Source organism: Melopsittacus undulatus, chromosome 9 (assembly GCF_012275295.1).
Source record: "Melopsittacus undulatus isolate bMelUnd1 chromosome 9, bMelUnd1.mat.Z, whole genome shotgun sequence".
Taxonomy (NCBI): domain Eukaryota; kingdom Metazoa; phylum Chordata; class Aves; order Psittaciformes; family Psittaculidae; genus Melopsittacus; species Melopsittacus undulatus.
Window position 1 is genome coordinate 5,929,734 of NC_047535.1, and position 15,264 is coordinate 5,944,997.

A 15,264-nucleotide genomic window follows, 5' to 3' on the forward strand; every position below is an offset into this window, starting at 1 on the left:
ATCATCCAAAAGGTTGCCGATAATGATTCAGACCTTGTTGAAATGAGATACTCATTTCTCTGTGTCATTTTCATTCTTTCCTACAGATTGCCTTAACCTTGGACACAGACAGAAGAATTCTTTTCCTTTACTGCAGTTTCTCTTCTGTCAGAGAAGGCGGCGTAACCCAGTAAATGCTCTCTGTTAGAGTAATCAGAATAAATGGACAAGACATTTATAGTAGCTCTGCTTTAATATATGTGGCTGCCTAGGAAGAGGTTTGTTCTTCCAAGAAAATACCCTCGCACGTTGGCAGCTTGATGTTTTCTTCTCCAGAAGAACAGGCTAAGATGTTGGGTTACATGAATTCCAACATAACCCCAGGAAAGACACACCTTTCCAGAGCAGCACTTGTCAAAAAGGGGCTGGTGTTGCAATAAGTAACTACAATAACATTTATTTTCTTTTAGGAAAGACACTGTGGGTTTTTTTCCCCCAACGAAATTAATCATAAGTACCAGGAACTGCTTTGTTTTCTTCCGTTTTCATTTCTCAGTTTTATGTGGGGAAAGCAAAGAGAACGCACATGGGAACCCTGGAGAAAAACGTGAGAAATATGGATTGAGAAAACTTTAGAAATTACACCTGAGAGGAGTCATTTTTCTGAAGCTCAATTTTGATTTTTCAGGGCTTTTTGCTGGAATATAAAAATATATGCGGAAAGTAAGTTAATAAGGTTTGGGCTATAATACAATATTGACCCATTTTACCTGGGAGAAAGGAGAAGAATAAATCTAGAAATATATCTAACTCATAGTACATGCTGTTGCAGTCAGCTCTTTTCCTGCAGCAAATAGGTGGGAAGCAATGACCATCATCTTCATTGTCATTATTAAGATACTTAGGAGTGTTGACTGTAGTTATAGTGCATGCCAGAGAGAGCTGTGAAGTGCATTTTACTTCTCACATGATATCCCAGAACTGCAAATTGGGCAAAAATACGGTTCTTTTGTCTGTGTATTTCCATGCTCATTTTAGACATTTTTGAACTTAAGCATTAGAGAAAAATCAATGCTACCAAGATAAGGTTTTGACATAAAAATACTTTTTAAATTAAGTTACTTACAGGAATGCCTTTCCTGCTTGAACTAAAAGATGTTCTAGGTGATCCAGAAGGACACTGGACCAAAGGTGTGTAGTTCAAGGCTTTGTGTTGTGAGATACAAACATCTAATCAAGATAAACTTACTCTTAAATGAGCAAACACATCTGTTAATTGTTTTCTGTGGTATAAGGGTAATGAATGCATTAGCAAACTCCAGATTCAATAAAGGAGAAGAGATAAGCTCCTCTTGTTGATAGCAGTTTAATTCATGCACACAGAGGATACAAGAGAGCAACATGTGAATTAAATATCAAGTACTCAAAACCATTTAGGAAAGGATATAACTGAGTGAAAGAAGCAAACTATTATGATTAGAAATGGAAACAGACTGGGAGTAGGGAGTCATGTCAATGTATTGTCTGTAGGGGCTGGTATCAGAAATTATTCTCCTTCACCACCTTATTGAATTAGTAACTTGTTCATTGCATGTGTTAATCTGTGCCACAGGTGGGTACCTTATCCTGCCATGCAGTTATTGACATACATCCAGAAAAGCAAGACAGTTGACAAGGACGTTTCCACGATATGGTAGTGCACTGAGAGAAGGGGAATCAAACATCCAGGATTTTGTCACAAACAGGGTTTATTAGGGCAGAATTGCTCAAAATGCTGTCTGAGAAGAGGCGCTTTATTGAGCTGTGATTAAGACATAGGAGTGTCCAAGCTCTCCCTTTATTTGGCTCTCTAAAATCAACAGAAACATGAAGAGACATGAAGATTTTAATGTATAGCCTATAGGACACAGTTAACACATCTGTTGTAGCAAACACTTCAGCTGCTTTGCCATTCTGTATTGTGAGCAAATAATCTTTTCTTTCCCTCCATTTCCCAGATTTACTTTTCCTTTGCCAAAACTTCGAATTCAAACTTGGGGAAGTTCACATCACATCTTGTCTTGGACTTCAAATCTAGCATCATTACATTACAGGTTTTCTTGTACACTGAGGTGTTTGTGATAATTGAATGAACTTAACCTCAGTCAGTTTTGATTTTGTGTCAGCAAAATGGTTCTGCAGACCTTCATGAATCAGGCTCCCTTCTTCTCCTCCACCTTTTTCAAATTCCCTTCTGACAAAACCAAGGACCCTTGGGCAACATTTCCTATTTATTTCACTGTCTGAAGCTAATTTGAACAGATGCACTGAGAATGACAAAAGTTAAACAGCTTGAAAAATAGGTTTCCAGCCCCTGAGGCAAAGGTTTAAACTACCTTTTTTTTAACTTTTCTTTTTCCCTTTCTCAAAACAGCCTGAGAAAACCCTGCTGCTGAGCTAATGGTTAAGTTAGAAATTGCTGCATTCTCTTCTTCTACTCTTTAATCAGGTTTAAAGTGAAAGGTTTGTGTTTCAGATACAACAAAACAACCACAAGGAGAAGTAATTGAAGATCACTGCTGGGTATCACCAGTCAAGGAAGAGGAAACCATTTGTAAAATTCTCCTGTTTTACAGGGATGATATAACTTGTAAACTGTTCTATCATTTCATTACTGCTCTCCCTAAAGCTCACTCATGCAGCTCAGGCAATTCACAAGCAATAAGAACTCTGATGCTACTGCCTTCTTGAAGATCGCATGGCACTCTTTGAAGAGATCTGCCCAGGTCAAATTCTTCCTCTCCATCCAGTTATTCTTTCTTGATGGAGAAGGTGTAGTAATGTAAATCTATCAATAATAGATGCTTTCTTAATTACCTTCCATGTGGCTCATCTGAGTGGCTTTTGGATTCCCAGCACCAGAAATGTGCAAACCACTGCTGCGGAGGTTCAGTTTCACCTTTCTTTGTAAATCCTCTGGAAAGCAGGCACTGTGACTCTGTGCTGGATCAGCATCTGTCAACTCAACAAGTCTCATTAAACCTGTCAGGAGATCCTGTATTATTCCTATGAGTAAATGCTAGAGACAAGCCCATGCAGCCTTCACACGATTTGCTCCATTTCTTATTTTCTTCATCCCTTACATCACTCTGCTCTCCATTCATACTGAAGCTGCACTCCTCTTTCACTGCAAGTGAAGGAAACACGTGTTCAGCACAAAAAAGACCTGTTCTGCTAGTTAGGTACTATCTGCTACAGGATAGCTTTGATCCTTCCTCATTCCTGAGCGAGTGCTTCTATAGCTAAATATCTGACAACAGCATCAGAGGAGAAGCACTGAGGCCACCAAGCTTCAAGTCACTACGGCTGCTTCAGCAGGATGCTGTGACTAAGCCAGATGGATGGAGCTGGTGGAGTGAAATCTGGGGCTTCAGAATGAAACCTGAAGCACTATCTCATTTGAATATAGATGATGAACACCAGGTTAGTCCTGATAACTGGGTAAATGCCTTTCAAGTCAAAGCGGCATAGTGAATTTGAGCACTTCACCTCTGAAAAGAAAGCAATGTCTTGTTTTTCAGCTTCCAGACTAGATTTTCCCTTTCCCTTTTTCTATGCCAAGTCCCTATCCTTCAGGCTGCTGCCTTCTGCCTTTCCAGAAGAGTTCAAGAGAAGGCTTGGAGTAGAGGAAAATCACCAGTGTTTCTGCTACCAGTACATGACAGATTGGTGACAGCCCTCACATGCCAGGTCCCTGTCTGAACTGTCAACCTGTGGCATATGAGGGAGATACAGGTTATGGCACTCACTGGTCAGCTTTGCAATTTAAAACACTTTGCAATACTGCTTTCAAAACCTTCATGCTCAGTGCCAAGTGAAAAGAAAGCAAGGAATCAAACATGAAACGTCTGCAAGGCTCATGACAGCAATGTCTGCGCCAAAGACATCTGGCGTGTCTGAACTTCTCATCCTGAGAAGGGTGGTTTTTTTCTCCTTTCTCTCCCACTCTCTATCTTTCTTTTCTTCTTGCCTTTCCACCACATCCTGAGGTTTGAGTCACTCTGAGTTGTACTTTTATCAACAATGAAACAGAGACACCTTTCACAGCTGCTGAGCTCGTTGCCTGCTTGGAATTTGGCTTTATAAAGGCTAGTTGTTTGCTTTTGGAGAGTTCACGCACATGTGTACACAGCCTCAGACTTGCACACAAAGAATCCTCCATTTGCTAATGCTGCAGCAAAACAGCACAACCTCACACTGGTGAATCTATCATCAGAGGCAACTGGTGCTGTCCTGTCACCCTGGAGCCATGAGGGGATACCAGGTAGGTCAGCAGGTAGCCAGTGTTTAATTAGAACCCTGCAAAATGAAAAATAGATAATATTAAAACCTCATTAGATTATGAGTCTTTTCAGTTTGCCAGATAAATGCAAAGTGGCAACAGCATCAAGAGCGATGCTCCTGGTTTGGGATCCTGAGATAGAAAATCCATTTTAGAGCCGCAAAGTCTTTTTAGAGCTGCATCTGCAGCTTCTCACTTCAACAAAGTTTCTCATCCTGCTGTATTCCCCAGTCAAATGGAAATGGTGTTACCTGGGCTGGACCAACGAGTGAGGCCAGTTGCTCCTCCAGAAGCACATCCTGTTACCAGCCGTCACAGCAGCTCATTCCTATCTGTGCTGATACCTCTCAAAACCAGCCTCTTTCTGTGCCATTAGAAAACTTGATTAACTTTCCTTTTAGATATCTCTTTCCTCCCCATCCCAACCCCGATGTGCTGCTTTTAGTTTTTGCGCTGCCTCTGCACATCTTCATTCCCTCTTGTACGGAAAATTATGAGCTCCAGCAAGAAAGGCTCTTCTGATGGTATTTCCTGCCTGTCAAACAACAGGAAGCATCAGAAACCTTGTGAGAAAACCATTTCTCATGACATTGCTAGGTTAATAAGCAGGGCACAGATGGCCTGGATAGGTCTGGGGAGGATTCAGGTTAGTATCTAACATTAGGATGTTTATCCGAGTTTTTGATCCTGTTGAGGTTGGGCCATCTCTTTCAGGTTCCATGTAAAATTTGACACTGTCTACTATTCTTTCTCTAGCCAAATGTATTTCACAAGGAAGGATATTTGTACCCTGATCAGACCAGGGTGTGCAGACTGCTTTGAGCTGCTCTAGATGCATAAGGATACTCTGTCATGGCGTTGCTTCTTGTAGTTTGCTCCAACTTGTGAGGTTTTAGCTCACACATACCCTGACAAGTGGGGATCTGTGTGAGTATGTTGATAAATCCCTTTGCTAATCCCTATGACATGAACAACCATTCACTCAAAACTCTTCCAAGAAAACAAAGAGAAAATTTTCTCCTTCAGTGTGTTTCAGTCATCTAAAACTGGGGAAGGAATTATATTGTGTGGTTTAGCTTCACCCATCACACGAATAGGAAACAGTTGAATCAAAGAGTGTGCATTGTCTAAACTTGTTAATCAATATTGGAAGACTTGAAAGGGCCTAGGTTCCCTTCCCAAATAATTCACAATTCAGAAAAGAAGCTATGGTCCTGCTTGGAAAAGCAGTGCATTCCTGTGGAATTCAGCATCTACCCTTGACAATAAACACATGCTTAAATCCATGTAAGACGAGTGAGAGTAAAGAGTGCTGAGCTGGGACACTGTCATGGAACATTTTCAGCTGTTTTCAACCCTGGAATTTTTCCCCTGCATCCTGCAGATGCTGCCGGAAATCCCGGAGGCAGCTGAGGGCATTTGGGCATTCATTTCTGCACGTCAAAGTTTCCCCATAGGCTTTGCAATACTTGAACCAGTTCTGCTTTGTGTTTGTCTGAATGACAATGTGAGCTACTGATTTCTCTTGGAAACTGTATTTTTCCAGAAATCAAAGGTTCAATTTTGCTGTAGTGGTAAATGGAAATAAAAGACAGGCAAACAATCAATTTCCTGCCTGAAATGAAAGTAGCTACTGAGATGCAATAAAGGAAGAAGTCAAAGATTCAAACTGCATTATTCAGCAGAGCTTCTCAGGACATACCTGAAAATGTCTCTTCACTTTATTTTTCTCATCTATTCCCAGGTAGACCAGATTTTCTATACTGTGATGTGTTGGCAGCAAATAACATTTCATGAGACAAATACAGTCTGCAATGCCCTGTCTGCTGTTCTTATTAACAATTCTTCCCTCTCATCTATGTCCGCTTCATCTGAAACAAACAGTCTACATGTCAGATGTTCATTATATTGATGATGGCCCAATGACAACCAATTTATTTTCCTGCCTGCACCTCCAAGAATCGTATTAGTAATGATGTCTATCTGCTCTAGAGATGCTTTGTAAAAACCAATGGTCTGCCACAAGGATACTTAATTACATCTTCTTAAAGGAACACAATTAAGTTTGCAGGTAAAAGATTGCTCTAGGGTTAAAAATGTATTTTCAAATTAGTTTTCTTGTGGGTAGGATGTTTAATTTTCATTTCAGTAGCCAAACTGGAGAACTGAGCTGAGAGATCTGGTGAGTGAGATGAATGCTCTTAAAAGCTGAGATGGCACCCATCAGAGCTGTCCATGTTTAGACAATGTGATATTTGGTGGTAAAAGCAGGAAAACAACATATATATATATATATATATATATATATATATACACATATGACTGTGTCTAGTCACAAGGGACCCCCTGTGGTATAGGTACTGTATGCTGAAGGGGACAGGGCAAGCATCCCCCAGGACTGTCAGCCAGTTATACAGGGCACTGCTGAAACTGCAACTCTTGATTTGCATTTCCATAAAGGTTTTCTATGATGACAATGAGGAAACCTCAGTCCCAACAGAGAACTCCAGTACCGTTAAAGTCTGCAGAGAAGATCACACAAAGTGCTAATCCTGGGCACAGCTATGTGTTTGCCACTAAACCTATGAGTACATGGCATTCCCAGATTGCACAAGCATCCATCGGATGCTTGGCCATCCCATAAAATGGGGAGCTTGGCTTGGGCCACTAACAGTATCTGGATCCCAGAAAGAGGCAATGTGAGGATACATTGGTCAGGCAGCAATAGACTTATTCACTCAAGCCAACAGGAAGGTCTCTTAGTTCTCCTGAACCCTCCACAGGAAGCTGGGGGTCTTTCATTTGTGGTTTCCAACCTGCCCTGATTCCACTAAAAGCTGGACTTTCTGCAACAGCTTCATCCGATTCCTTCTTGGGATCATTTATCTTTCAATTTAGTCTGCTTCAATGTTTTCCACATCACCTCTGACATATTTAGTTTCCACATTAGCTATAACATATTTATTATTTTTAGACAAGCAATTCCTTTCTGAAAGCAAATCACTTTTTTTCATAGCATTTTGGAAATGAACCCAAAAAGATGCCTGAAAGGAATGTCATGAAAATACATGTAGCAATACTTCCCTCCAATACAAAACATAACTCATTTAACATGCAGATCTCTTCAAAAGCTGGAAACCACCTGCTTCCCAAAGTACAAAATTCCATAGTCCAGACCAGAAAATAAACAGCGGCTACATACATACATACATACACACACATATATATAAATCCTTACCTAAGTCAGTTTTTGCCTGCCAGAAAACAGAAAATGTTGATATGAAAAAGAACATAGAGAAGAATCTCCTTTGTGTACTACTAATTTAAAAATAGTCTATCATAGTTAGTTCCAGAATGTGTCAACATCTAATTTAAAACAAATGTTTTGGATGAAAACAAGGTTTTTCTAATTACTTGCAGCAAATAATAACTGTAATAATATTGATTTTATTTATGTTTTTTTTCTCTCCTGTTTTCTGCTAAGCCACTCATGAATGGAACATATTTACCATACAGTTTGGACAAGTAATTGCCAAGCTTTTGTCTTTTTGCAAGTTGTACTGTATCATGTTTTGTTAGTTGATTTTAATAATAATGATTATACTTGGTTGGCTCAATTACATGCTAATATTTCTGTTAGTTAAATGGAGAAACAGAAGAGCTTAAAACTAAAAACCAAGAAACAGTAAATGACAATAAAGGCACTCCAAGGTGCAAACATCTGGTTGAAAACAATTACTTTAATGAGATTAATAAACTGCAACTCATTAAAAATATGCTGCAGAAATTGGACAATTATTAATCACAATGAGAGTAAAAGCTTCATACTGACTAAACTTCCTAGCCTATTCATGAGGCAAGTTGTGAAGCAGGTTTTATCTATGGTACCTGCTCCAGATGACTACAAAAACATAAAAAAGACTGTTCTGGAAAAATGCTAAATACAACATTCAAGCAGGGACATGTTTGGGAATTCTAGGAATATTCTTTGCCTTTCTGGTTCCCATGGCTGGAGACCTCTCTCCCTTGTTTAGGTCACTCTCTTGCCAGGTTTAAAGTTTCCTCACCAAGCCAGTCACCTCAGAGCACCAGACCCCATAGACCCTATCCACTGAGAAAATGCCGTACTCCAGTGCTATGGATTTTCCATGCATGTACAAGAGATTAAATCAAACCTCCAGATACAAAAAAAATCCCTCTTGTTCTGTAGCAAAGTTTGGATCGGGTGTTAGATCCAAACTCCATGGCTTGGGATCGTTGCCAATTCTGTCGTGTCTTTCCATTCCTCTTTCTGGACACGATCAATAGAGGCTGTGCCAGTAGAAATGAGCATTAGAAGCTGTTTTTAGAACTCTGCTAATTTGTGTGAAAGCAAAAAAAGATCAAAAATACTCAAAATGAAGCCTCGCTTCATGAAATTTCCATCTCCATTCTGCAGACTTGGGGTTTGGATGAGGTTCAATTTTAAGGTGCTTAACACAAAACGCACCACCTAACGACTGCTGTGCTGGCCAAGACCTGCTTCTGCTCCAGCTCAGCACAATTTAAACTCATCACTGAAATCAATAGATGAATTTGAAATTTCACCATAGTAACATGCAAGAAAAAATTCAGAGCCTTGGGAATTTGCTCTTTTTGCTTGATTTTGAATACTTTAGTCCAATTCTTTACTACATTGTACTGACCCTAGCACTAAACCTCTTAGAATCAATGGATGGACCAGCTTTGATGAGCTCTGCATTCAGCCTGTTCTGAGAAAAGCATCAATCCTTCATATTACAAGAGGAATGAAAGTGTGTGGGTAAAGTACGCCTGTGAGAAAAATGTTTAAAGTTGTCCTTGTTCTCTTACTTATTTCAAACATTAACCACAGAATTTATGTGCCCCTTATAAGCAAACTATCTATGAGACTTTCATATGTATGAGCCATAAATATTGCATTCAGTTAGGTTCCTGCCACATTATTAATAGATATTCTGCTTACACCCACCAGATTTGATAGAAAACATTGCCCGCTCTGTCAGGAATACACAACAGCTACTTGGCACTCATGAAATAAATGCTGCTTGATGTAAATTGCTTCAGAGCTAGATTTACAAAATGTTTATTCAGGGCCTTGCAACAATCCATTTGAATACACTGCAGCTAAGGAACATGTCACCTACAATGCTGCTGAGCAGAAGTTCCAGTTAAATCATTTTAATGGTAATATAAGCCATGCTGCAAAGAACCCTTTGCAGAGACTGTGAGCCATGCCATGTTTAAGGAAAGTTGATTTGTTATTTATTTTTCTTTAAGGTGGGATGATAAACTGAGGCTTTTGCTGGATACTCTCAGCAGAACCACATGGGGCCTTTTGGTGACAGTGCATCCTTTGGAATGAAAAGCTGGGTGCAAATGGCTGGAGGCACTGCACAACTGCCTCCCTACCATAGTGCCTCCACCTGTTTTCAGCACTTCACCAGTTGTCTACAAAATAATTTTAAAGGTCTTTGGGGATTAAAAGAAAAAAACAAAATTGTTAAATGATACTAAATTATCTGTTAACTTGAGATTTGAAAATCATAAACTTTCGTGAGGGACCAGAGCTGAAAAGTCACCTTCCTGTATACAAACCAGTAACAGGTTTTACCATCTGAGCATCATCCAAGGAATGTCAAACTCAGTGACCAACCTCCAGGTAAGCTTTCTATTCTCCAGTAGCAGCAACACCTAGGTCATCCAGGTCATTCATTTGTTTCCTCAGAGGCAGTATCCCAAGGACCTAACCAAATCACCCATTAGAGGGCCCGCACACCATGAATAGATCCTGACTCAAGGCTCTCGCAGCTGGGTGCTACCCAGGAGACAACCAGGCAACAAAAAGCAATGGTGACATAGAATCATAGAATAGTTAGGGTTGGAAAGGACCTTAAGATCATCCAGTTCCAACCCCACTGCCATGGGCAGTGACACCTCACACTAAACCATATCACCCAAGGCTTCATCCAACCTGGCCTTGAACACTGCCAGGGATGGAGCATTCACAACCTCCCTGGGCAACCCATTCCAGTGCCTCACCACCCTCACAGTAAAGAATTTCTTCCTTAGATCCAATCTAAACTTCCCCTGTTTATGTTATAACCCATTACCCCTTGTCCTGTCACTGCACTCCCTAATGAAGAGTCCCTCCCCAGCATCACTATAGGCCCCATGAAGCCAGTGTCCCCAACAGACTGTGCTGAGTGGTACAATGTGTGTGTGAGTGGTCTTATGGCACACTGGTTGCCAATCACAGCTACAGGAAGCTGTTGGTGAGGTGCAAGGGGAAAAGAAATGATCCGTAATGAGCCCTGACTACACCATGGGAGAGAGCATAGGGGTTATTCTTTGTTTCTGAGCTTGACTAAGCACGGAGCAGGTGTAGAGCTGGCAGCCAGGAGCAACAAAGCTTAGAAAATGCTGAACAAGGAGAAAATGATGGTGACCCACCATGTAATTGCTCTGCAGATAATCTTTCCTCCCAAAAGACCCGCAGTGCTGTCTGCAGGTGAGCTTTCTCTTCAGTCACTCACAGACTGAGTTCATAGGATTGGAGAGGTTCATGGAAATCGGTGCAGCCTGTAGGTTTTAGGTAGCAGGGGCCATGGTGGCCCTACACCATTCTGTGGAACTATCAGACATAGAGTTGCTACAGGGCTAGACCCACATTTATCTCCTCATCTGGTTTTGTTCTTATCCCCTGTTTTTTCTATTCCTTGCTGCCTTTAACTCATTGTCTCCCATTGGACAGGCTTGGCCACCATGGCCTCTTAAAAAAGAGAATAGTAGAAGCAATGTCTTGCTAGGCAGATTCTGGAAATGATTCTGCATGCCTCTGGAAGGCAGCAAACCATGAAGTACCTGTGTCCCCTCAGAGCTCCACTTTACCCAGCCTGAGGGTGCATAAAGACAGTGCTGTAAAGGACTGACCCAATTGGCCTGTAGGCAATGTACCAGTGTTGAAGGAAGAACATTTTTAAAAGGCTAGATCACTCTGCTCCTAAAGCTCCCTTGTATTCTCCCTGTAAATCTGGCCACACTCACCATGACTGATCTAAAATATTCCATTTTTAATTAGTTCCAGGCTTGCAAATGTGATTGCTACATCTGCACGACATAGCAGTGCCAAATCAAAGTCTGAGGCTGATGAACGAGTACTGCACAGTTTAAAGACCTGTTGAAGAAGAAAATAGAGCTACTCTACTATTGGAAATGCCTTTTGGAAAGTTTGGAACAGCCAGGTCTCCACCTCAATCTCACAGACCCATTAAAAATGAGCAACTGGGGGATATTCTTCAACTTCTCCCAGATTAAAAAAACAGCTCTCAGAAATAACCCAAAATTCATAAATGCTCTGCTGTGCCAAAGAGGTCTCTCTGCAGAGATACTACCAGCAATTGTATCTGGACCTAGGGAATACCTTGATTCACTGAAGCTGTGTAGCTGTCCCTGACTGTGCCAGGGTCTGGGTTAGTTTCTCACTGGGAGCATCCCACAATGCAGGGATGGAGCAACCATCTGTTTACTCTCAGGTGACACACCAGATTTCATTTGCTCTCTTTGGCATGGTAAATCTCTACCCTCAGTGTCCTGTTTTGGTAATACCTCAGTTGATGCTGTTTCTCTTTCTCTGTTAGGAACATAAACTGTCAATAAAGATGAGACATAAATGCTGATTGGAGGAATGTTGTCTTGATACCTGTATGCAACCTTTTCTCCATATATACAAGTTCCTTTACCATGGAGCTCTGTTAAGCAGCTTCTTAACATGCAAGGCACTTAAGGGTGGAAGTTAAAGAATTCCTTGAGAAATTATCTTATAAGGAAGACAATAGAATGAGAAGGAATGCATCACTAATAATAAAGCATACGAGCGCAACTGATAAACAGAGAGACAGATAGTCTGAGAGATAGTTGCCAGTATTATTCTGTGGAATTTTATGCCAATTGAAACTAATGTTTTTGTGGTTCACAGAGATCATTGCTGTCCCTAATTAGATATCATAACTAAGCCATCATAAGCTTGTGCATATGTTATTCCTTTTTCTTCTTTTTTCCCCCCATTTTTGTAAATGTTCCATGCCACTCTTACTCTCTTGAGAGCAAGGGTGAAACTCTCTCACAAGGAGTAGGAGGTTAAATCTAAACCATTACAAACTATGGCTTACATAAATCTAACCATATGCACTTTTGGAATGTCTTTTATATTTTAAACTACAGGTCTGTGTGTAACTGCTCTGGCTTTCAAGCCTCAAATCCAAGAAAATACAACTTGGGATTTCTCTCTGCTCTAATAAGATCTCTCATGCAAGGTCAGGAGTTCTTGGCTTCCCAGTTCTTCAAAGGTGATCACAGAATCCTTTTCCTTGCAACAGAGCTTTCACCTTGTGTGGCTGTGGCCTGCTTACAAAGAGGTGATGAGGTGGAGCATGAGACTGGAGGTCGAGTTCCTGAGGATGGATTATCTAGAGGCAGAGTGCCTTTGCTTTCCCGTCAACTCAGTCTCCAACTAGCTGGAATAACAGCCTGCTGTCTGCTTTTGCCTTGCCTTGTCAGGATTAGCAGTACCTACCTGGGATCTACAGTGTTGACCATGGCTGTCAATTAAAACTAAACACATTTCAGCATGGCTGCCAGCCAAAAACACAGAACCTGCCAAATAGTAAACACAGAAGATCTGCCTAGTTTCAAAACGATTGTGCCACCGCTGTGAGAAAAGTGTGCTTATAATTCCATTGTAATCCAAAGTCTGCCTGTGCCAATTCCTAGCTGATAGACAAGTCCTTCAAAAGGAGCCATCCAGAGCTGTCTGCCTGCTATTAGATCCTCTTTCTTCAATCTGAGGATCTCCAGAATTTCTTATTTTGTAATAACCTATCCGAAAAAGCACCTGATTCAAAGCAGAGCCTTTGCTCAGTAAAGAATGGGGACAGTAAAAAGCATTCAACACAAATAAAACCAAAGGGCTCAAAGACCACAACAAGTGGATTTAGATTTCCAGAATGGGCATCTATTTTTGACATTCCATGAAATAAAAAAGCTTGTGAAATTAACTATTAATGAGGGCAAAACTTTCCCATAAACTGCATTCTGAAGTACACATGACAATCTTCACGTGATGGTTCAAACTAACAAGAAGGGGTATTGACTATAGAGAAGAGTCTTCTGCAATTTCTAAACTGGAAATGAATACTTACTACAAGAAATATATCTAAATAGTAGTGATTTTGACCTTCCAAAGAGGATGTCTCAAAGCTACATGTGCTTGTGGCAACAGTGAAGAAGTGGGGCTCGAGGAAAATCCTCTCACCCCACCTCCATGGGCCTCTAATTCAAAACTCAGCTCTAATCCAAAACTCAGCTCTAATCCTTTGGAACTTGGATGCAAACAGTTTCCTGGGCTATTCAAGAGTAATAGAAAATACATAAAGAGATCACAGGTGCAATGAGAACTGGTGTCAACTGTACAAGCTGCCTACAATTCTACATAAGGTGGTAGGTAAGGAGGCTTGTGCAAACTGCTGCAGAGTTGATATTAAGATGAATAGAGACTTATTTCCTGGCATCACAAGGGCTAGACCTCGGAATACTGTAGAGTTCTTTTTTTGGTTTGTAAATCATCCTTAAGACCTACAACAGAAGAAATATGTCTTTAATTTTATATTTAAAATGGAAACCAAGCAAAGATGCCAGAGCACATTTTACTGTGTTAAACTGAACTTGGTAAAGCCTATGACAACCATGTTTTCTTTTGCCAGAGAAATCCACTTGCCTTTTCAATTAGGCTTAGATTCAGTCCAGAAATATGATGATGCTGAGCCTAAATAGGGCTCACATGTTCCAGCTTTCACCATTATTGCCTCAAATCTCAACCGTGAAGATCTGACAACATGATGGGACAGGTAGATCAAGCAAAAGAAATATGGAGAAGCTAATACCTAAATACTCTACTTCAATCCCTGCCTTTCATTCTGAAATCCCCTAAAGCACATTACAAATTGGATTCTCTAGCTGCCCAAACCATTTAATTCACCCATGAAATAAAACCATCTTAGGAGGTGGGGTAGCGAGGAGGGCAGGGAAAGAGGCATATGTTTAACATCAGCCCAGCAAAACAATTTTAAATCAGGAACAAGTAAACTAACAAACCCAAAGACATAAACACCAGGTACTGGGACCCTCAGCTCTTTGAGTTTTCCGTATTGCAGGTAGTGGTTCCAGGATTCATAATTTATGAAGTTTTCAAAGTGCTTTGTCAGGAAGTAAAATATTACATATAACTGGCAGGTCTTCACTGAATGCTTCTCAGGAAAGATAAGGACTGGCTTGCTGCAACAGCTTTTCCTTAGGGAAGTACCAGAATATAAACTATCAATCTAGGCATCATCAAGGTATAGGGAGATGCCATACTTATCCTGAAATCTCCAATTTCCTGAGTGGTAATTCTATCATTAAGGAGGGAAAAGCATCAGAATCAGTAGTGTAAGACAGTTTTCTATCTGTACATACCCATATAGCAACAATTTCTTTGCTGTGTAAGTGCATATCATCTGTCCTTCCATTTGAGCATGATGGGCAGCAGTGGCATGGTATTCTTGGCAACAAACAGCAAAAGAGGTTGGCTGTCTCTGGACTTGCCCACCTTCCCTCAGCAGCAGCCTCAAACACTGTTTTGTTTTGACACGTGTTTCCAATAAAAACACAAGGTTCGTATTGACAAGAGGAATGCCAGACCAGACCACTGGCATTTTAGAGCAGCCACAAATCCTGCTTTCTCTGAGCCTCCAAGGGTCAATTCCATGCAGCAAGAATCCCCACTCTCTAATTATTCACGTTCTTCCACAACCAGCCTCATTATCTAGTGAGCTACTGTCAGCTGAGGCTGATTTTATTCAATTATTTAAGGAGACATTGCCAACTCAACTATGCTCTATTTACATACA